The following is a 23,415-nucleotide window of genomic DNA, read 5'->3' as shown; positions in this document are numbered from 1 at the left end:
TAAAAAGTTTGTGGAAAGATTTATATTACCTCTTAATTCTATTTTTCCACAAACTTTTTGAGGTACCCTTGTACATGCAATGAAATATTAATTGGTCATATAAAGGAATGAAGTACTGCTACAAGCTACAATATGAATGATCCTCAAAAACATTATGTTAGGTGACGAAAACTAGTCACAGAAGACTACATACTCTATGACTCAATGCATATGAAAATCAGGACTAGGGAAATCTATGCACAAAGGGAGTAAGTTAGTGTTTCTTAGGGCTGGGAGGGGGATGGAGGATAGAGCGGTGATGCTGAATGGTACAGGGTTTCTTTATGATATGATGAAAAATATTCTAAAATTTATTATGGTAATTACACATATCTGTGAATATACTATAAGCCACCCATTTGAGTGAATTTTATCTCAGTAAAGCTATCTGAAATTAAAAACAAAACAAAACAAACTGAAAAAGAATAAAGAGTTTAATGAAAGCAGGTTCTGTGACTCATATGTCTCTGCTTCCCTTATAGAAGATTCTCAGTAATCATGTATTACTGAAAATATGGGCAGAAAAATATGAATTGTCCAGATGCTATGACGTCAAGAACTATTGGAGAGTCATTCATATCAAACTGCTGTATAAAGAATCTCGGAAATTCTCAGGATCCCCAAATACATAAATATTCTTTTTTATCTGACAGAAGATTATGACTACTTTGGTACTCAAGGCATTTTTCTTAAAATAATAGAGCCAAGAGGAAGACAGAGAACTCTAATTAGAAACTGACTAGAAGAATTCATAGACATGTTAGCACTCTGTTACTTTATAACTGTGGGCCTGCTTTATAATCCAGCTGTATAGCCTTTTATGAAGCTGAAAACTATAATTATATTACAGTTCCCAAGGCCAAATTCACTCAAAAATATTTTCATATGTTGTCAAATTGTTGAAGTTTTTCTGCCAACCTCTTTTCTTAGCCAACTCATAGGCTACAAAATTCTGAATTTTCTCACTACATGAATTAAATATGAGATTTTACTGTATATCTTTTTGAAAGTGCCAACAAAGCATGAATTTTCTTAGATATTGTGGATGTCATTCCTCTAGAAAACCCAAGTCCAGCTACTCCAAATAAAATATAGATGGAATTTTCTATAGAATATATTTAAAGATGAAATTTATTTTATCTATAAATATTGGACCACAATAGTAAAGCCAGAACTAAATTAATTTATTATGTAATTTCTAAGTAGAGAAATTTATCTGACTTAATATATATATATATGTACAGTCATGCACTGCATAACAACTCCTTGGTCAACAATGTACTGCATGTAGGGTCCCATAAGATTATAAGGGAGAAGAAAAATTTCTATCACCTAGTGATGTCATAGCCATCATAACATCATAGTGCAATGCACTGTTCATGTAGGAGCAACAGGCTATACCATATAGCCTAGATGTGTAGTGGGCTATATACCATCTAGGTTTGTGTAAGTACATTTTACGATGTTTGTACAAGGATGAAATTGCCTAGCAATGCATTTCTCAGAACTTATTCCTTTCATTAAGTGATTCATGACTGTATATGTATATACACACACACACATATACACATATAACTCAGAATGCTCTTCTGTCTAATAAAAATATTTAATTTTTAATATTTGGTAATAAAGTAATTTTTACATATATATGAGAGGAAGTATCCAATTATGAAGGAACATTATGTACTGATACTTGATTTGTATAGATCACCAGGATGTTCTGTTATTTCCCAGCTTATGTATGGACTATACATATAAAACAAACATCATCACTATAATATTAGTGTCACTTATTATTGAAGAAACACAATTTTATTAATCAATGCATACCCTTAAAATACTGTAGGAAAGAGAAAGAAATGTCAAGATTTGCATATCGAGTAGCCACAGGTAACCCCCACCCAACAGATGGCAGGAGTGCTGAGGACCTCAGGAGCCACAGGGTGTCCCCACCACTGCTGTAGACACTGCTTCCATGCAGCTGGTCCACCACAGCTACTGCCACAGCCACTGCCAATGCAAGGGCTGCTCACTGCCACAGCAGCAACCACCACCATTGTGCAGGTGGCCCCACTGATCACTTGACTGCACTGATACAGGAAGATTCACCAGTGGAGCCTAGGGAAAGAGGCAAGTGAGCAAAGACCCATGACCCAGTGGCCCAACCCACAGGGGGATTTATGCTCCTGCACACAGTAGCACATCCGGTGATGGGAGATATGTGCACAGCCCACACGATTGCCTTGGTCCTGGGAAACACACACATGACCCTATTCAATGGTCTATATAAAAAAATAATATCTACAGGAGGAAGTCTCTCTCCTCAAAGCCCAATCCAGAGTAACAGAAGAAACAACTGCTCTATGAGATGAGTAGATATGAACACAGAGATAGGAGAAATATGAAAAAACAAGAAAATAGGACACCACCAAAGGAATACAATAATTCTCAAGTACGAGACCCCATAGAGCAGGAAAGCCCTAAAAATGACCGAAAAGGAATTCCAAACAACAATTTTAAGGAAACTCAGTGAGATATGAGAAGACTCAGACAACACAACAAAATGAGAAAAAGTATTCAGGATATGAAGGAAGACATTTACAAAGAGATTGATACCTTAAAAAAGAATGTAGCAGAACTCCTGGAACTGAAGGATTCATGAAACAAAATAGAAAACACAATCAAGAGCTTAAGGAACAGGTTAGAACAAGCAGAAGAAAGAATTTCTGATCTTGAAAAATTCCCTGGTATAGGGAGAGACACAGACCTTCAGATCCAAGAAGGTCAAAGATCCCCAAATAGATTCAATCCAAAATGCTCCTCTCTGAGACACAATATGGTCAAACTGGCAAAGCTCAAACACAAAGAGAGAATTTTAAAACAGCAGGAGAAAAGTGTGAAGTCACCTATAGGGGAGTCTCAATCAGACTAACAGTAGACTTCTCAACAGAAATTCTACATGCCAGAAGAGAATGAGATAATATAGTTAAATACTAAAAGACAAAAACTTCCAGCCAAGAACACTATAACGAACAAGGCTATCCTTCAGAAATGAAGGAGAAATAGTAAATTTGCCAGACAAAGAAATACTGCAAGAGTTCACCACCACATGACTAGACATGCAAGAAATTGTCAAGGGAGTCCTGCATCTGGAACACTGCCAACAATACACAAGAAAGAACAAAACCCATTGCTAGAACAAAAATGTAAATGACAATGAGAAATAAACTATATCTTAACATCTCAAAAGACCAAAAAACACCAAAGACAAACAAGAAAAGGGGAAGAAAAGAACAAAAAATATTTGAAACATGCAAACAAAAATTGATAAAATACCAGGAGTAAGACAATGCCTTTCAATAACAACCCGAAATGTAAATGGATTAAATTCCCCACTCAGAAGACACAGACTAACTGATTGGATTAAAAAGTTTCACCCAACTATATTCTGTCTTCAAGAGACTCACCTGAAAATACACACACAGACTAATAGCGAAGGTATAGAAAAATGTATACCGTGCAAATGGAAACCCAAAACAAGCAGGAGTATTTATTTTTATATCAGATAAGATAGACTTTAAACCAAAAATCATTAAAAGAAACAAAGCAGGCCACTGTAAAATGATAAAGGGATCTATCCACAAGAAGACATAAAAATCATAAATATATATACACCCAACACCAGAGCACCCAGATATATAAAGTAAACACTATTAGACCTAAAGAAATAGACCTAAATATGATAATAGTTGGGTACCTGAACACCCATCTCTCAGCACTGAACAGATCATCTAGGCAACAAATCAATAGAAAAACACAGGCTTTAAACTACACTTTAGGTCAATTTTATCTTGCAGATATTTACAGAACATTTCATCCAGCAACTATAGAATATACATTCTTCTCATCAGCACATGGAACATTCTACAAGATAGACCACATGTTAGGTCACAAATCAAGTATCAACAAATTTTTAAAAATTGAAAGTATTTCAAATATCTTTTCAGACCACAGTAGATTAAAACTAGAAATCAATAACATGTGAAACTCTGGATAGTATACACATATATGGAAATTAAATGACATGAATGGACTATGAATCTAAGAAGAAATTAAACAGGAACTCAAAAAATTTCTTGAAACTAATGAAAATAAAGTCACATCATACTAAAACCTGTGGGATACTGCAAAAGCAGTTCTAAGAGGGAAATTTACTGCAGTAAATACTTACATCAAAAGAATAGAAAAATTTCTGGTAAAAACCCTAATGCTACACTTCAAAGAATGAGAACAACAAGAACAATCCAATCCCCAAATTAGTAGATGGAAACAAATAATTAAGATCAGAGGAGAACTAAATGAAATAGAGACCCATAAAACTATGCAAAAGATCAATGAAACAAAAAGTTGGTTTTTTGAGAAGATAAATGAAATAGACAAACCATTAGCTAGGCTAATTTCGAAAAGAAGAGAGAAGACCCAAATAACAAAAATCAGAAATGAATCGGAAGACAGTACAAATGATACCACAGAAATGCAAAGAATCATTGGAGAATATTATAAACAACTATGTGCCACAAATTTGAAACCTGGAGGAAACAGATAAATTTTTGGACACATATGACCTACCAAGACTAAACGAAGAAGGAACAGAAAACCCGAATGACTGTAACAAGCAACAAGATTGAAGCAATCAATAATCAGTAGCCTCCCAACAAAGAAAAGCTCAGGACTGGATGGCTTTACTGCTGAATTCTACCTAACCTTTAAAGAGGAATTCATACCAATTCTCTTCAGACTACTCCAAAAAATTGAAACAGAGGCCATTCTCCCAAACTTTCTATGAGGCTAGCATCACCCTGACACCAAAGTCAGACAAAGATACAACAAAAATATTACAAGGCATAATCATCTCCTGGCTGAGGCTTCCCAAATTTTGAAATCAAACTCACAGGTCTGGCTACCTACCCCCAGACAAAAGCAAACCACTCAAAACTCAAATATTGGCAAAAATGGAATTTGGCTTTTATTTAGGAATGCCAGTGACCTCAGGAGAGGTGCTAGGCTGACCCATCTCACTGGTAAATCCGAAGGAGAATGGCCAAGCTAAAGCCATCTCCCCAGTAGACCTGAAGGAAAATGGCCAGCCCATCTCAAAGACTCAGGTTTACTGAGGGGTTTTTAAAGAGGGTTGTTAGGGAATGGAATGTGGGAATGAGGGGGATTAGGGAGGGGCACATGAACTAGGAGGGGTCTGTGTCTATGAGTTATGTACAAGGTCTCGCCAAGGCCTTGTCTGGTTTCTGCTGTCATCTTTGCTGTTATCTCAGGGTCTGGGTAGTATGTGCAAGTCTGCAGCTTCAGGCTGACTGGAAAACAACTTTATGTTCATGCAAATAATGTCATCTTGCCCCATAACCAAGGATCAAAATATCAAACAACTATGGGAAAAGAGAGACCTCAGAGAAATGTGTGCCAAGAAAAAAACTGTGTCTTTGTGAAATCTTTTAGAGCGCATGTTGATTAAGTCCTAGCATGGCTTTGGTCATGGTCACTCCAACAAAAAAAGAAAATTACAGCCCAATATCTCTGATGAGCATAGACATAAAAATCCTCAATAAAATCTTAGCAAGTGGAATACAGCAACACATCAAAAAAATTATACACCGTGATTGGGTGGGATTCATCCCAGGGATGCAAGGACGTTTCAACACATGCAAATCAATAAATGTGATGCACCACATTATCAACATTAAGGACAAAAACAATATGATTATCTCAATAGATGCAGAAAAAGCATTTGATGAAATTCAACATCACTTCGTGATAAAGACTGTCAGCAAATTAGATACACAAGGAAAGTATCTCAACACAATAAAAGCCTTACAGGACAAACCCACTGCCAATATCACTCTGAATGAAGAAAAGCTGAAAGCTCTTCCTTCAAGAACAGGAACAAGACAAGGATGCCCACTCTCACCACTCCTATTTACCACAGTATTGGAATTACTAGCTAGAGCAATCAGGCAAAAGAAATAAATAAAGGGCATCTGGATTGGAAAAGATGAAGTCAAACTGTCCCCGTTTGCAGATGACATGATCCTAAATATAGAAAAACCTAAGGACTCTCCCAAGAAACTCTTACCAGCTGATAAATGATTTCAGTAGAGTTGCAGGAAAATCAGCATCCAGGAAACAATTTAACCAAGGAGGTGAAAGATCTCTACAACAGGAACTACAAATCAGTGCTAAATTATTAAAGAATACACAAAAAGATGGAAAGACATTCCATGTTCATGGATTGGAGAACTAACATTGTGAAAATCCATATGTCCATACTACCCAAAGTGATCTACATATTCAATGCAATCTCCACCAAAATATCAATGAAATTCTTCACAGAAATAGAAAAAATCCTAATGTTAATACGGAACAACAAAAGACACTGAATAACAAAAGCAATCCTGAGCAAAGAAAATAAAGCTGGAGGCATAACACTTCTTGATCTCAAATGATACTACAAAGCTATTATAACCCAAACAGAATGATATTGGCATAAAAATAGCCACTTAGACCAATGGAACAGAATAGAGAACCCAGAAATCAACCCACGTACGTACAGCCAACTGATGTTTCACAAGGGCACCATGGACACACATTGGGGGAAAGCACTGCCTCTTCAATAAATGGTGCTGGGGAAACTGGACATCCATATGTAGAAGAATGAAACTAGACCTTTACTTCTCACTATATAGCAAAATCAACTCAAAATGGATTAAAGATTTAAATTTAAGATCTGAAACTGTAAAAGTCTTAAAAGAAAACATAGGGGAAACATGTCAGGAAGTAGGAATGGGCAAAGACTTTATGGGTAAGACCCTGTAGCACAGGCAACAAAAGAAAAATAAACAAATGGGATTATATCAAAGTAAAATGCTTCTGCACAGTGAAAGAAATAATTAACAGAGCAAAAAGACAACCTATAGAATGGGAGAAAATATTTGCAAATTATGCATCCAGGAAAGGATTTATATCCAGAATACACAAGGAACTCAAACAACTTAGTATAAAAACAAGTATCCCAATTAAAAAGTGAACTGAATAGGCATTTCTCATAGGAAGATATACAAATGGCCAACAGACACATGAAAAACTGCTCAACGTCACTCAGCATCAGTGAAATGCAAATAAAATCACACTGAGATATCATCTCATGCCATTTAGACTTGCCATTATAAAAAGGAATAACAAATGCTGGCAAGAGAAAGGGGAACACTATTGGTGGAAGTGTATATTAGTGCAGGCATTATAGAAGACACTATGGAGTTTCCTCAAACAACTACAGATAGAACAGCTAAACTATCCAGCTTGGTATATACCCAAAGGAATGGAAATCATCATGTCAAAGGGACATCTGCACTCCCAAGTTTATTGCAGTTCTATTGACAATAGCCAAGAGTTGGAACCAACCTAAATGTCCATCAGCGGATGACTGGATAAGGAAAATGTGGTTTGTATACACAATGGAATACAACTCTACCATATAAAAGAATGAAATTCTGCTGTTCACAGAAACATGGATGAACTTAGAGAAAATTATGGCAAGTGAAATAAGCCAGGCACAGAAAGAGAAATACCACATCTTCGCTTATAAGTGAGAGCTAAAAAATAAAAAAAAAAATTAAAAAAAGAAAGAAATAAGGACATCTGTCATGATAATTCTTTGAATTTTCAAAAGGATCGAACAGAACAGAGGTCACCAGAGATGGGTAAGGGGGAGGGTGTGAGGGGGTTAGCAAAAAATTGGTAAAGGGTCACAAAAAATAATTACATTGTGTAATGTTGAATATACTAGTTATCTTGATTTGAGCATTAAAAAAAAAAAACAAAAAAGATTTGCATGCTAATAGGTACTTTTTACAAAAGCTGTCAGAATTCTTCAGTGTTCATAATTGTAATTGTTTTCTCTCAGGCAATTTTTGGTATGCCACGTTAATTGAATATTAAGATATTCCATATTAAGAAAAAATCCAATAATAATTGGATGAAGGATTTGAACAATAAAAGTCAGTCTTTCAGGTGTATAGTCAATGACTTTTGACAAATGTACATAATTGTGTAATCATTACTACAAATAAGATATAGAATACTTTAATATCCCCCAAAAGTATAGCAGTGCCTTTTTGCGTTCAGTTCCTTCTCCCCACTCTCAGTCCCTGGCAACCAGCGATCCAACTCCTGTCTCTGCAGTTTTTCCTTTTCAAAAATATCACGTAAATGAAATCATATAGTGTATAGCATTTTGTGGCTAAATTCTTTTACTCAGCTATACACTTTTAAGATCATCTATGTTGTTACATGTATGTAGTTTATTCCTCTTTAGGACTAAGTACCATTCCATGATATGGATGCACCACAGGTTATTCACCCATTCCCCAACTGATAGGCTATTTTCCAAGTTGGTGAACATAAAATAAAGTTGCTATTAACATTTGCATATTGATCTCTGTGTGGACATATGTCTTCATTTATCTTGGATAAATATAAAGAAGTGGGATTTCTGGGTAGTATAGTAATGTAAAGAACTCTCACGACTCAACATTAAAAAACAACCCAAAAAACATTGTGCAAAAGATTTGAATAGACATTTCAGCAAAAAAGACATAAAGCAGGCAAATAAGCACATGAAAAATACTTGGCATCATTTGTCATTAAGGAAATGCAAATTAAAACCAAAATGAGATACTGCTATACAGCTATTAGAGTGATTAAAATAAGAGTGTGGCCAAGTGCCAATAAGGATGTGATGTGACTTGAACTTTCATATGTTGCTGGTGGGGATGTGAAATGGTACAGCTCCTCTGGAAAACAGTTTTGCAGGTCCTTATGAAAGTAAGAATCCACTCTATCAATTTTTTTTTTACAACCAGCTTAAGCAAATGGCTCCACCTAGTGTATGTATGAGAAGAAACGTTCATAAAATTTACATTTATTTACATTTGAACTGGAAAAATTGCAACATGTCAATTTTCATCCTACTTTTTATTTAGACATTTTAATTTTATTTTGAATCTTATTTCTGAATGGTAGTTTAAGAGCTCAAGGTAAGAAAATTCCAGAGAATAATCAAATGTATAAAACAAATTCAACATGCTATTTTCTTAATAACAGATACAGTAAGGGGGAAAAGTGCTGTAAAATCTTGGGTAAATCCCAGACACTGGAGAGTAAGAAACCTGTTTTCTCAAAGGTAAAATGATGAGTTGAAAAATAGTACTGACAATGCAAGAAGCCCTTATGCTTCTAAATTTAAAAACATTTTAAATTTTGTGTGTTAGTAGTCGTGGTATATAAAATGAATATATGGGGAGATGATTATGTAGCTCTCTGACTTTAGATCTTTCATCCATCTATTCATTTATCCTTCAAACATTAATTCAGAACTTAACATGTACCAGACACAATACTAGGCCCAGCAGATGCAAAGATGAATAAAGCATAGTTCCTATCTTCTAGGAGTTCACATATATTCTGACACTGTCTTAAAAAACAAATAAATAAAAGCACAAAAGGTGAAATCTCATTGCACAAACAGTGGTGCAATTGTAGATACATTAATTTTTTCAAAGTTAATTTCCTGGTAAAATTTCATTTATTTTACATGAAATTTATATCTCAACTCAAATGTGCAATTACAGGAAAGCCTACATCAATTTGGAAGAGGGATAAACTTTTCCTTTGTGAAATTATAAGAATTCTTAAATTACCTCAAGAACCCATTATTTTCAAATAATTTAGTAGAATCAGTTTCAACAAATTTACTGTAGCATGCAAGGCACTAGGTACTTTTAGCACTTAGCACTTACTATAAGAAGCTAAATGAAATTTGAGGGTAAAAAAAATTTTTTTTAACTCTAAAATAGGACTTTAAGATTCTAAGTTATTCTAAACTAGCAATGTTAAGAACTAGAAATACAGTTATCTTAATGTACTTCTTTGACTCATTTGATAAAAGCATCTTCCACCCAATGAATAGACAATATTTTTTTAAATGGCCAGATAAATGGAATTACACATATAAGATGGAAACATTTGGGCAGTAGAAAATATTGGGAAATTGGTTTGTTCAGGACCATGTCATTACTTTTCCTCCATACCTGTTCTATGAAAAAGTACATTTTACTGGGTATCCATCTTTGACAAATCAAGACATCTTGAATTCTATATTATGCACCAGAACATTTTTAAAAATTCAGTGGGTTTTATAAATTGGACTAAATGCTTCCAAAGAGGAACAAGACACAGAATTCTCTCATGTAAATACTGGATTTCAAAGAGAAAATCATTCACATAAGACTTTGGAAAGCCATTCCTGGGTCTGGGCATGCTCTTATCAGTGGCCCCCTTTTCTACTGTTTTAAGACATGTGGCAACCAGGAACTGTTTTTACTCTTAATCTAGAGTGGTCATTCCAAATGGTTAGAAAGCTTCATGTTTCTCATGTTTCCTAGTAGTACTGGTCAATATCATGACGTCATTTTCACTGTGGGCATAAGTATTCAAGGGTTAAATTGTTTCTCCTTTTGTTTGATTGCCTATGTTTAATGTTTCAGAACATCAACTATTTACAGTGGATCTAGAAAAGTTAACTTGTTTATTAATTTATAAAATATTTCTTTTCTATAGTATGTCAATTTATATAATAAACAACTCAGTGCAGTTTTGACTCAACTCTTAAGATAACTAAATAAAAAGATGCAGTTCTAAACTTTTTACAGAATAATTTCTATAACCTTTTACAGAAGAAACTTTCCATATACGTTAAGCTTGGTTAGCTATAGATTACAGGAGATTTTAACCACAAACCTTTACCCTATTGTATGTAATAATTTGTTTCCATTTTGTTGTCAAAATTCTGTATATATAAACCCATGCTTCCTGTGTGGCTATGTCAGTGATCTCTGCTCTTTGGAACTGTGGCTTAGTCAGGACTGTATCCTGTTTCAACTCTTCTAATGGAAAGGGGTTTGTTTAATGAATTTGTTTTACAAATTTCTTCCCTCAGAGGAAGTCAGTGTACATTTCATTTCAACACCCTTACAAAATTCTGGTGATGTAAGAGGCAGAAGGTATAATGAGGAAACGGATGTTTTTGAAGTTAAACAATTGAACAGAAGTCATTCCCAGGTGCCAATCTGACTCTCTTACCTCTGTTTCCTTTACACTAACTCAGACCGTGTTCTTTACACTACGTATATTGCCATAGTCCCAGAGTTTCTATTTTAATTCTGCTAGTTAATGTGCAATAAAGATGCTGTTGCTGAAGAGATTGTTTTCTGCACGTTTTATAGTGCATATAGGTAATCAGCATGTCCCTAAAGCTTTATGCTTAAATTATGCTTGCTAAACATGACTTTTCTTTTTATTTGTGTCTGCTTGATTATCAAAATGATCATCTGCTTTTTTTTCTGCCAGTGACAGAGGAAGGATATCATCCTAGGTGGGTTGAGTAGGATACTTCTTGTCTAAAGAGAGGTTCCTAATTGCACTGATTAGTACAATAGCAATAGGAACTGATAGAGAAGTTTGCAGACAGTTGTTACCTCTTTGTGGTTGAAGCAAAAAACCTGAACTCTGACTGGTACCTGACTGAGAGACTGGAAGTGTTCTGTACTAATAGGGAGAAAACAGCTCAGCAAGCATGATACGTTTCTGGTTCTCCAGAAGAGGGCACCATGTTTCTAAGATAGAAACAGAAGATATAAGAATCTAAATCTGTACCAAGACCAGGATGAAGGCAATTCTCTGTTCATGACTGAGGCTTCTTTGAGGAAGGAAAGATTAGAAATGAATACCAGTTATATATTATTCAACTATAATTTACTTCAGGCTTATTAAAGCAAATATGTTGTGGAATTTAAGATGTTAAGGTCTCGCTGTAAATATAAGTCCTTTGTTGTTGTTTCCAAAAGCTCCACATTAAAGCACTAAAAGAACATTTAGTCCGAACCAGGAAGCCCAGGCAAAAAGGCTATGCAGCACTTTTGCAAGCATTAGCTTGGTGTAAGCCCATCATGAAAGGAACAATTTCATGGGCAATTCCTATTAGACTTAACACATATATACTTGTTTTATAAGGGGCCATTGGTCTAGTCACCCAAAGTGCCCTTTAATAATTTCTCTCTCATTTTAAAAGATTTGATTATAACAAATGACTGAGTGATTACTATTTGGAAACTATCTGAATATTATATACGTGTCAGAGTGACTAAATTTGGTCTGTTATATTCCAGAACTTAAAACAACTTCTGACTTTTTTCCCTCACTATCATCTGCGATAGATCTTGACACTAGCCAGGTATTGTATGATGAAATATGAAGTCTTTGTGTTAATATTAAACAAGCATTTACAGGACATCAACATATTTAAGCAACTGTCCTAATAGCTTGGGTGAAGCACTAAGATTGTTAAGCAATTTGAATAACTTCATCCAGATTCATGCAGTTCTGATTTGATTATTTTTGGCCAAAATTGTCAATCAGTTCAAACAACCAATTTATTCTGCCTTATAACCAGGAAATCTTTCTTTCTCTCTCTCTCTTTTAAAAATGAATTAACTAGTTGGCTGACTGAATTGATAGGTTATTTTCAGGAAAAGTTAAACAGGGTCTTGTGTGTAAGCACATCCTCAATTGTCAGAATTTTAATTCTGATGAATTCAATTAAATCAGATATGTAGAGGCATAGACAATTTTTTATTTTCCCGTATGTTACCTCTTTCTATCAGTTGTTACTTTTCTTTCCTATTTAGTGGATTTCAGCTTTGCAGCAGCCTAGCAACTTTCACCCAAGTTATAGACTGTGCATCTTACACAGAACTCAGGTTTTAGCTAGTGAGGGTAGCAAAAATACAGTGACAAATGGAAGACATAGAAGTTATACTATGATTTCAGAAATATCTAGGAGAAATTCTCTGAGGTACATTTAATTTAAAGACTAGTAAAATACATACATGTTGTGGTTTTGTTTTTACTTCCTCCTGTGATATTCTGGGTAGTCTTTTCTCTCTCTCTCTCTCTTTTTTTTTTCCTAGTTGGTGTTCCATGATACCTATTTCAGCTTAATCTCTTCTCTTTACCTCATTAAGTCAGGCCAAACTGAATACGTCCTTTAATCCATAAATTTTAGTCTGTGTATTTCACTGTAATTTCCTAGGGGTCATCTCAGCTTCTGTGCTACAGACATTTGCTTTTGCAAAAAGAAAAATAGAAAAACAAAACCGAAAATAGCCTCATCCAAATTTGTTCCCTTGAGGCACAATCTGCAGTATAATGAAGATTATGAAGTACAAAAGAATGTGGCAAAAGCCCAAATAATTCTCTTTTCAGTTCTCATGAGGAATAGTAACCATGAATTCCATCAGTACAGTTTGCTCGCTTTTTTCAGGAAGCAAGAGGCCAACGTCAGCATCACTGTGGAAGTTTAAACAGAAAATATGCTAATCTTTAAGTTCCATAGCTTGCCAAAGTAATTTGTTACAAGGCACAAAATTATTTGGTTTTGTGCATAACATGTAAACTATTTAAAATAACGCATAGTAGCTATTAAGTAAACATTCTTAATTATCTTGTTTTGAAAATAAGAGTCGGGCAGCCCCTGTTGGCCTGTTGTTTTCCTTGCCCAAGAGAGATACTCTGGCAGACTCAGTGCAGTTAATCAGAGTTTAGTTCAGCCCTTTGTACCTTCTTCTGGGAGATAATTCACACCCTCTCTCTCCATAGTGTAAGCACGGGCATACCAACTACATTCAGGTAGAGAGGTTTCACTGTGTCATTCTGTCCGAGAACATCTGTTCTTACCAGAGAGCCCAGGAGGAGTAACAAGCCAACAACCTGCTCTTCATCCTTCCTCAGATTGGGCTTTAGGGAGCTTAAAACCCTCCCCTGTCAGTGACCAAGTTCCCTCCTTCCCCTTTTCCCCACAGTGTAATGTAGTTCTATCTAACTTGGTTTAAGGATTCCATGGAGATGAAAAGACCCAGGTAACAGACAGGAAGTTATACTTGAAAGGAACTGAGCAAAAGAAGAAGGTTTTCAAGAATCCAATACTTGCTCTACGTCATGAATGTCTGTGTAGAGGAACGTGGATAAAATCTAATGATGAAGAAATTGCACCAGAGGATTTAGTACAACAAAAACAAACTAAGATAACAACTGGTTACGTTAAGCAGGACAAAATAGGGCATACTAAAGGACAAAATTAATAATAACAAAGTAGTTAAACATCAAGGATTATATATATATTTACAATTCATAATAGTAAGGAAATAAAATGTTGTTCTAAATCTCCTCTAAGTTAGTTGCACCACAATGTTAGTAGCACATGAATTCTAAACCCACTCAAAAGAGTAAAAAAATAGAGTTTACTGACGAAACTTAAATAGAATGATTTACTCAAAAATTTGTTACCTCCCTGAGTTGTAAGGGATAAAAGCACAAATCACACTAGCTAAAAACAAACAAAGCAAATAAACAAAAAACAAAAGCAAAGAGATTCACTGGCACACATTACTGGAATTGAAGAGATCTTATTTCACCAGAATTTCATCAGAATTCTGTCTCTCTGTCTCCATTCCTGCTTCCATCTCTATGTTGGCTTCATTCTGGAGACAGGCACTTTTCATACAATGGAAAATTGTTGTTAGCTCAAATTTACATCCAGCTAACTTGGAACCTTAGTGGAAAATGTCATAATATCTTTAGATCAGTCTCAGCGACGATTCTAATTGTTCCTGCTTGAGTCATGAGACCAGGTCCAATTACTGTGCCAGGATGAGAGGTACTGCAATTGGTTTAACCTGGGTCATGTGACCACCCTGAAGTCTGGATACTAGAGAAGACATTCTGGATACTATGTGGAATATTCTGAAACCAGAACACACAGGAGAAAACTTAGTGCCATTACCAAAAAAGGGAGAAGAAATACCAGGCAGGCAAATCAATAGAAGTCCCCCCCTATTATGGTGATATTTTTAATTGGGAGTGGTGAACAAGATCATTTATGAGCATTGATTAAAAGAAATTCAAGTGAAACCACTTTACTGGCAAAATACCATAGAAATATGCTTTATAATTATAGGTAAAACAAAAAGCAGGTATAGCTTACTTATCAGAATTAATGTTTTTCATGTTCAATCTTCTTTACAAATTTTAAGCAGTTGAAAAATGAAAACTGTATGAATGTAATTCATTACATTTGCAAGTTTTATAGGCATATGGCACTGAAAGAAAAGTATGATAATTTCAATTAACTCTAGCTTGAGTGGCAAAAACATAAATAAAGTTGTCATAATAGAAGATTAATGACTGATTGTGGTACGGTACACTCATGTTCAGTACAAAAAACAATATGCTGACATGAATCTGACTATAGTGCACAAAACAAAGGTAATTTCTCAGGACAGAAATTCTTCTTTAAAATCTACATGTCTTTAACTTAATAATAAAGTTATTTTTTTAAAAAAACAGATTTTCTATATGTATGTACATAGATTTGACATTTTCTATTTATAGGTGTTATAATGTTTAATTTTGTAATATTAAGTTAATAAATTGATTAAACTTTTTCGAAGAAGATTTTATAGCAAGTTCATATACAACACATGGTATTGCTAGTCCATATTCTTGCCATTCTCAGTAGCTATTACCAATTCTCAACTGTTGAAGAAGTAATTTCTAGCAATGACATTTAGAAGTTAATGATTACAATAAATTCAAACTTTGTACAAAGTTTGTTGATTTTAATTTAAAAGATATTCACATTAGTGAACTGGAGATAAATAAATATCCAGATTCAGCAGAGACTTTTGAAATGGCAATCCAAATGTATTATGGCAACTTATTCTGAAAGTCTGGAAAGAACATTCTATCCTCTCTGGACAACTAATTCTAATTGAAAATTAATTTGTGAGTTAAGAGGGGAATAGTGACAGAGAGAAAGGAAAGCTCAAACTCTCTTTCTTCTTACTCCCCTAAATCCATGAAAATGAAACAAAACAAGGCAAAAAACAAACAAACCCATCAAAAGGAAAGTGAAAACTGACAACTGCATAGCCTAATATTTTAAGTTTCTCATTTGACATAGATAAAATAAAACTACCTAGAATTCACATTTATAATAAACACTAGTGCTATTAAAGTATATGTTTCCTAATTAGGAAAACTCTTCAGAATACATAAATGTGCTTTTGTAGTCACATAAACTTTTAAAAATTGCTTTATCTTAGTGATGCTTCCAGATATACCTAACAATTTTGTAAATATATTTCTTAAATAACCATGATTAATCTATTGAACTCGAAATTATTTTTTCTCCGATGACTTCATGAAATTTTACCAAATTATTATTCCTTTGTAGCTGCAAAAAATATAGGAAAAAATTTTTAAAAGTGCTGCCTAAAAATTATATATACTTTTCAATAATAAAATTGACAGTTGAATTCTGAAGACCAATTTAAGGTTACATAAAACATATAATTGTCTATCAACTCACTGCAAAAAGTCTTTCTAATCAATAAGTTAAAACAAGTTATCAGATTACATAAATATTTTATTTATCCATTCAACAAATATTCATTGAGCGTGTATTGTGTGGTAGGTGCTATTCTAGGCACTGGGATTTCAGTCATGAGTATCTGTTCTCTTGGATCTTACTTTTCAAGATGGCAGATAATCAATAAATAAGATAATTTCAAATAATAATGAATGCTATGCAGACAGCAAAACTGAGTAATAGGATAGTGTACACTCATGTTTGAGTCTTATGTGCAAAATGAGTTACTTTAGGTAGAAGAGTTAGGCAAGGCCTTTCTGAAGTGTTAACATGTTCAGGAAGCACTTAATTTAGGTCTTTCATTAATGTTTTGAAAAGTACAATGCCAATATCCATAAACAAGGTCAGAAATGTAATTAAAGATCTACCATTTAAAAATCAACTGGCAAGGTGGTTGTATGACTTAGTTCTATTTATAGTGAAACATGACCCTGCTGACAACTAGTCTGTGAGGGTGGGAACTGATTATTGAAACAGAAACCACAACTTCTCAAAGCACACCTTGCAAACCAGGTAAATTGTATTGAATGCTGTCTATTGTATACTATAGCTCCATTTTGTTCAGATCTATACATTTAAAGGTAAGACCACAGATAAACAGACCTAACAGTAACCCATCAGGGATTCTCTAAGGAGACCACTGACTGCTCTAGCAATTCCTTCTTTTACAAACTGTGACAATCTCACCGAGACCATGCTATTTCTCACTCCAGGCCTCAAGCTCTATTAGTTTCTTCTCTAAAATCCCACTTCTGATATACTCATTCTTCCATAGTGTGCAGTCTTCTTTGCTGCAAGTGAATAAAGTTAACTTTGTTGAGTATAGGTGTATTTCAAATGGACTTTGGCTGATGGGAATTGACAAAAGAATATTTTTATATTGCTAAAACTACTCCTGATTATATACCATCTTTCCTTTGAAAGTGGAAATTAAATGGAGAGAAAGAGATTAGAATATCTAAATGAACTTCCTTCTGTTGATTAGCCCCCTGAAGGATTAGAAAGGCTATATTTCTACAATTCATCTTTCTGAAACAATAAACAATAGATGATTGAAGAAAATAGTGAACTACCATCATGTATTGATATATTCCAATATTCTAAAGATGTGCCTTAAACTCAAATCATTATACCATGAATGTTTTCTATCAGAGGGCATTATTCTCCAAATTAAAAATACATAGAATCAATTAATATGAATTAGATAACTACAGAGATGAAGGAGTTTCACTTTTTAGAATATATCTCATTGATATAAGAAACCCAGGTATTTCAACCTAAATACCTTCTCTTTATCATGACCTTTTGTATTTAGGAAACTTATTCCCTAGTATTCAATTTATTCTGAAGAATAGCAGCTGACTGTCTTAAGTGGCATTGTAATCAGTAAAATACTTGCTTGGTAGGCAAAGCAAAGAAGCTCAAGTCTACTTTGAGGGTAATGCTGAGTCGCCCAAAATTTTATTTTTCATAGAACAGCAATACAAAGCTATGTGAAGGTTTCTGTAATAGACCTTCTCAACCCAGGCTTCTTATTAGAAATATCTGGGGAACTTTAAAAAATCCTGATGTCCAGGTCACACCTCGGATCAATTCAATCAGAATCCCTGAGGATAGGACCTCAGTATCAGGATTTTTTGAAGCTCCCAAGTTCATTACTGTGTGTGGTCACAATTGAGAACCACTGCTTTAGGAATAAACTGAGTTAGTGGCAATAGTAGGTCACTTGGAAAATCAATATACTATTCCAGGGTGGGTAATACAAACAAAAACAAAGAAATAGGAAAGCAGTGTCTCTTAGAATTTCTTCTTAAAGAGGCTTATTTCTTTGAGGATGTGCTAAAGTTTACATTAACACAATTGAAACGGTCTCAGTTGTCTAGATTATATTTAATGTAGTTCTACATTTGCCTTTGTTTTTCTGCTGGAAATAGCTTGGTTAATTTTGAGCTTAAAGTATTGTGATATTTCTTACAGGTGAAACATCTACATTGATTAAGACTATTGAGTAATCAGTATTCATTACAGAACAGAATTTCTGGTTAATTTGGCAGATTTTCTAGCTTGTATTATTTGGACTCTCTTAGTGTGATTAATGATTATCTCTGGGCTATTTTTCATTAGAACTTTTGTTAAGCTAGAACTTTTGTTAAGTCTTTAATCAACCAATAATTTCCATAGTTTTCTGTAATCAACCAATAGTTTCCATGTGGTTAAGAGCTTAGGCTTTTTTGTTAGACCTAGGTTGCATTTTGGCTAGCCGTATGACCTTAATAAATTAGGTGTCTCTCTGGTCAATATTTTCCCTTTATCTGTAAAATAGGGATAATGTGTATACTCAATTAATAGAGTATAGGATTAATGACAGAGCACACGTAAAGTGCTTTCCATAGAACCTGATGAATAATAAGTACTGATAGCTATTATTTAACTTTAGTAATATGCAGTTGGTATTATCAGGAGTAACTAAAGGCTTTCATTTGTATATATCAAAGAAAGTAATGAATATTTATTATATTTTTTGAGTAAGTAGAGTATATCAAACGTTGGGCCAGGAGGCTTATACAGATTTCTCATTTCATCCTCTTTCTGGGAAGTGGATCTTATCATCCTAGCTTCACAAATAGGTACACTGATGGCAAGAGAGATTAAAAAAAGCATATTAATTGTATTTCAGTGGGCACTTTTATGATGTTCAGTACAAATGATCCTAAAAATGAATCTCAACAAATCCTTGCTGTCATATTAATTTTAAACAGTAGAAAATGGTCAGTACTGTATTGTAGAGAATATTTCTTATGATTCTTTTTTGATTATTTAAACTTAGAGCTCGGGATAAGAAAAGTTCAGCAAGTGTGGGAATATGTCCATGTATAACATTACTTTTTTTTCCTTTGGAAAATAAAAGAGATATGTGGAGAAGTTTAGGATTAAGAAAATTAAATGTTTTGGGCTCCAAATATGTAATCGACCCAAAGTAACCCTGTATTGGTCAGAATGACCTAGTCAGCAAAATAGTTTGATTTCTAATCTTTGTAATCCTTTTCTCCTAGTAAAGGAATCCAGATGGACCAATGATAATTAGACTTGCTCACTCCTTTAACTGGGTCTTAAATGAGCAAAGAGAAATAATGCTCACTTTGTACCCTGTCTCTCTCTCTCTCTTTTCACTCTATCTGCCTTGGAGGAGAGGATCCATCAGCAGCAGGCTTATTTCAATTCATAGAGCCAAGGAATGAGTAGGTGGCAGGCAGAGCACTGTGTGAGACCAGAGATGGTGCTGGTGTAGAGAGTATTTTGCTTGCTCTAATTATGCTTTGAGACCAGTAGATTCTCTGTTAAAAAAAAAAAAAAAAAAGATAAACCATAAATACGGAATTCCAATAGAGACTAGTTTTGTCTAAGAGGCTCCTAGGTATAGTATTTATCACTACCTCAATTGTCCTAAGGAAGAATTTTCAGATGATGAAATCCTTTCTCATGGCCAGAACTGTGAGTACTTTCTGCCATTTCTGTCTTTTCATTTTGTCCACAATACCTGAAATAATAAAGCTCTTTCTTTTATTAGTGCATGATAGTAACAGTTCTTAATTTAGTTAAAACTTGGTCAACTATAACTCTTCCAGTTAGTCTACATCTTAATCTTCCAGAAAGATCTTCCAGAAAGTATAGTCTGAAAAAAGGACTTAATTATCAGTAATTATTTGGGAGGCAGTTACAGATAGCAGCAGTAAGGGGAAGGTCAAACAGGGAGGCAGGAGAAGCCAAGACAAAGGTAAACTGAGTTGGTTACTGCTGTAGGTGAGGGAAGCTCCATCCTTCTGAACAGGGTATAGAATGCCTCTCAGAATTGTTCACCTGAGGATGGACAGGAAGAAGCATTTGACCTTGGGATCTCATCCCCCATTGACTGAGGGTTACCCAGGGTTATTACTCCCCAAATGCTGTTGTGTGTGCAGAATGGGATCCTGCAGGACTTCCCAGCATGGAGTTAGAAAGGCCTGAGCAGTAGTTTGGGGTAAGACACCATCAGTACAATGTGAATCAAAACAGCACTTAACTGACAGACGGAGCCAACGCTGGGATCAGAGCTGAGACCCAGGAAAAATGAGGTTGGGTATCTGATAAAACACAAGAGCCATTCTGGGTTAGGCAGATTTAAAACATTTTTATGGCCGACTGCCTGGGTTTGAATCTGGATGCCATCACTTGCTCCGTGGGTCATTTTGGACCAGTTACTTATCATTTCCATTTATCAATTTACTCATTGTAAAATGGAAATAGTATGTGGTTCATAGCAAGGATCTGATAATACTGTTGTAGGAAAGAATTTGGTATGTATTGCCTAGAAGATACCAAGTCATACAGAAGATGAAGCTTGAAATCACATGACATAACTTTAAAACAACTTTGATAAAAATTATTTCTATTGAACCATACATCAATAGTTGACTTAAATAGGGCAAGAATTATATTTATTTCATAAGCGAGGACCTTGAGACACAGATTATGTTTTAACTAAAATCTCTTACCTGGTAAAGGACAATGCATTTTCTGCCTGTTCTAAGTGTTCAAGCTTTCCTTCACCTTTAGCATTTATTAAACTGCTAAGTTGTTCTGCAGTTTTCAAATTGCAATTTATCTATAAATACAATTATGGATCTCAGGCTTAATTGCAGTGAACTAATACCTGTTTACTTACTAGACTTGGTGAGTAGCTTATTCCCTGTCATTGATTTTGTGTTGAAAATTTGACAAAGCCTTGCCAAGTGATTTTCCCACATCGGAGTTCACTATGGAAGTGCCAGTATAATTATCTCCACTGACTTATAGCTCTTAATTAAATTAGTGATTCTTGCAGTCTTCCTTAAAGTTCTTAGGAAGCAATTAAGTTGTCTAATGATTCAGATTAAGTGCACACATTTGGATGTTACTTAAAAAAACAAAACAAAACAAAACAACTAAGTAACTATGAAAAAAAGTGCACAAACCAGTTCACAGTTCAAAGAACCAAAGAATTATATAAACTTCATTAATTCAAGATTCACCATTTAACAGAAATATTGTCAGTGACCGAAGTAATTTTACAAGACTATTCGTGTCATTTGTTTGTTTAATGAAAAGTGTATTGCAGTTCTACACCACATCTTAAAAAGTATCATATGTTCTCTTTTAAATATTTGTCTAATGTTTATTATGTGCCCAGCACTGCTCTAAGCCTCTTATATACACTAATCCATTTAATCCTCACAATAACCTTAATAAATAGGAACAGTTATTATCCCCATTTCATAGAAGAAAAAACTGAAGCACAAAGAGGTTAAGTGACTCGCTCAAGGTCACATAGTTAGTGAGTGGAAAAACTTAGTTGTAAACACTTGTATTAGGGCTATGACATCCATATCCTTAAATCACCTTGCCTATTTCCTCATGTGGTTCCTGAAAAAAAAAATTATCAGAATCCTAGTGAGTTTACAAACATGGGTGAGACTAATTAGGGACAGGGATTTTTGTTTGTTGTATTCTCCTGAGACCTTTTTATGTAAACATATACAGTAGAACTACCTATTAAAATGTTTAACAAGATATATGAAATGGACTACCACAAATAAAATGTGCAGAGATGCCTGTGTTTATTTTATTTTGTCTACTCCATTGTCTTAGTCAAAGTTTTCATATTCCATATCATCTATGTAGTCTTTAGTTTCTAGAGTCAGAAGTCCAATTTAACAAGAAAAATATTTATTTAATGAGAAAATGATATTTATTGGCAAATAAAACTGATAAAAGTTAGTGCCAGTTTGGAACTTGATTTATTCAGAACATCTTTTTCTTTATCTCTCTCTGTCTCTTGTCTCTGATTTTCTCTTTATTGGCTCAGGCAGCCTGTCTATATGTGATATCATTGTTGACCCTGAAAATGCCAGGTACATCTCTTTAGGACTCCCAATCTCGGAAAAGCTCTTTTAATTGAGTTCATACATATTAATTGCCAGAAAGAATTGATTGGCTCTTCCTGGGTTATGAGTCTGCTTCCAGAGTAATTATTAACTCCAGAGGCATGTGATGCTTGATTCCTGGGCTGATAGGAATTGACACATTATTAGAATCACATGAAATAGATGAATAACAATTCTCAAAAGGAAAAGAGGATTCAGTTACCAGAAAAGGAAAAGCAATCTTTGTCACTGATAAGTCATGGTTGCTTGCGGTTCTAAAATCTTCAGGTCTCTTCAGGACATTTCATGACAATGGCAATGGTAACAGACATTGCTGAACACTGTTTCTTCATTTCCCCAGAGAACAAAACAGTGAAGATGGATCATAGAGACGCTGCCTGTTATTTGTCATCTGCATGAAAGAGAAAACATAATGATACATTTTTTATTGTTTCTGATGGGTCCTAAATTACTGCTGGTGGTCAATAAAAGTAAGCTATTTAATTTCAAATGAAAATCTTATAATCTGAACTCTTTGTGATAAATATTACACATTATTGTGCTAATGTATAATTCTTGAAATGTCAGTCCTTATCTACTATACACACTCTTGGTTCTAAGGAAATCTACCCAATCTACAGTCCTTATATCCCTGCATCAACCTAACTTCCATTCCTATACCCTCCCCCACTACTCTAGCAATAGCTTTTTAGAGTAGGAAGGATGCATGCTTCAGTTAATACAGCAACCCCTCTATGAGATAGTATTGTTATCCTTAAATTACATTTGAGGAAACCAAGGCACTGAGGAATTGCATAGAGCTGA

Source organism: Cynocephalus volans, chromosome 2 (assembly GCF_027409185.1).
Source record: "Cynocephalus volans isolate mCynVol1 chromosome 2, mCynVol1.pri, whole genome shotgun sequence".
In the NCBI taxonomy this organism is placed as follows: Eukaryota; Metazoa; Chordata; class Mammalia; order Dermoptera; family Cynocephalidae; genus Cynocephalus; species Cynocephalus volans.
This window is presented reverse-complemented; position numbering follows the sequence as displayed.